Source organism: Heptranchias perlo, unplaced genomic scaffold, assembly GCF_035084215.1.
Source record: "Heptranchias perlo isolate sHepPer1 unplaced genomic scaffold, sHepPer1.hap1 HAP1_SCAFFOLD_1147, whole genome shotgun sequence".
Lineage (NCBI taxonomy): Eukaryota > Metazoa > Chordata > Chondrichthyes > Hexanchiformes > Hexanchidae > Heptranchias > Heptranchias perlo.
Genome location: NW_027138371.1, coordinates 15,546 through 17,500, shown reverse-complemented (window position 1 = coordinate 17,500; position 1,955 = coordinate 15,546).

Here is a 1,955-nt window from a genome sequence, read left to right as displayed (position 1 = left end):
AGTCCAGGCAGCGAGGAATCTCCCGACTGCAGCCAACTAATCTCCCGACTGCAGCCAACTATTTTTTTTTTGTGTTGGTTGAAATATTCAAAAATAGACAATCCAAACATCTCAGGTTGTGGGAAATGTCTAAGTGTATTTATACGTCCGTGAATTTTTAAAATCAGCGAAAATAACGGCGAGAGACGCAGCCGACGGGACAGGAATCTTCGAGAAACAAAACGTTGCGCAGATCAGGGAACCTAATTAGGGAGTTCTGCCCGACTCTGAGATTTCCTCGTGTCAGTTCAGTGGGTATCTCCTCTCTCTCTCTCTCCCTCCCTCTGACTCTCGCGCTCTCTCTCTCTCTCTGACTCTCTCTCTCTCTGACTCTCTCTCTCTCTGACTCTCTCTCTCTCTGACTCTCTCTCTCTCTCTGACTCTCTCTCTCTCTCTGACTCTCTCTCTCTCTGACTCTCTCTCTCTCTGACTCTCTCTCTCTCTGACTCTCTCTCTCTCTGACTCTCTCTCTCTCTGACTCTCTCTCTCTCTGACTCTCTCTCTCTCTGACTCTCTCTCTCTGACTCTCTCTCTCTCTCTGACTCTCTCTCTCTCTGACTCTCTCTCTCTCTGACTCTCTCTCTCTCTGACTCTCTCTCTCTCTCTGACTCTCTCTCTCTCTCTCTCTCTCTGACTCTCTCTCTCTCTGACTCTCTCTCTCTCTGACTCTCTCTCTCTCTGACTCTCTCTCTCTCTGACTCTCTCTCTCTCTGACTCTCTCTCTCTCTGACTCTCTCTCTCTCTGACTCTCTCTCTCTCTGACTCTCTCTCTCTCTGACTCTCTCTCTCTCTGACTCTCTCTCTCTGACTCTCTCTCTCTCTCTGACTCTCTCTCTCTCTCTGACTCTCTCTCTCTCTGACTCTCTCTCTCTCTGACTCTCTCTCTCTCTGACTCTGACTCTCTCTCTCTCTGACTCTCTCTCTCTCTGACTTTCTCTCACTCTCTGACTTTCTCTCACTCTCTGACTTTCTCTCACTCTCTGACTTTCTCTCACTCTCTGACTTTCTCTCACTCTCTGACTCTCTCTCTCTCTGACTCTCTCTCTCTGACTCTCTCTCTCTGACTCTCTCTCTCTGACTCTCTCTCTCTCTCTGACTCTCTCTCTCTCTCTGACTCTCTCTCTCTCTCTGACTCTCTCTCTCTCTCTGACTCTCTCTCTCTCTCTGACTCTCTCTCTCTCTCTGACTCTCTCTCTCTCTCTCTGACTCTCTCTCTCTCTCTCTGACTCTCTCTCTCTGACTCTCTCTCTCTGACTCTCTCTCTCTGACTCTCTCTCTCTGACTCTCTCTCTCTGAGTCAGAAGATCGTGGGTTCGAGCCCCCACTCCAGAGACTTGAGCCCCATAATCCAGCCGACACTCCCGGTGCCAGTACTGAGGGAGCGCCGCACTGTCGGAGGGGCTGCCTTTCGGATGAGACCTTAAACCGAGGCCCCGTCCGCCCTCTCAAGTGGACGTAAAAGATCCCACTGCCACTATTTCGAAGAAGAGCAGGGGGGAGTTCTCCCCGGTGTCCTGGGGCCGATATTTATCCCTCAACCAACAGATTATCCGGGTCATTTATCACATCGCTGTTTGTGGGATCTTGCTGTGCGCAGATTGTCTGCCGCGTCTCCCTACATTACAACAGTGACCGCACTTCAAAAAAAAAGCTTTGGGACGTCCTGAGGTGGTGAGAGACGCTATATAAATGCAAGCCTCTCTCTTTCGTTCTCCAGTCTGTCAGTTTCTGTGCCCCTCTCGTCCACCGCGGCCCCCCTCTCCCACTCTCCCCGACTCACGGAGAGACACTGATCCCAACGGGCAGGCAGACACAGAAACCTACCATCCCCGAACAGCCAGCTCCAGTTATGACGGAGGGCCAGAAAGATTCAAGATCTCTCCGTCTCTCTCTCTCCCCTTTGCTCTCTCTCTCTC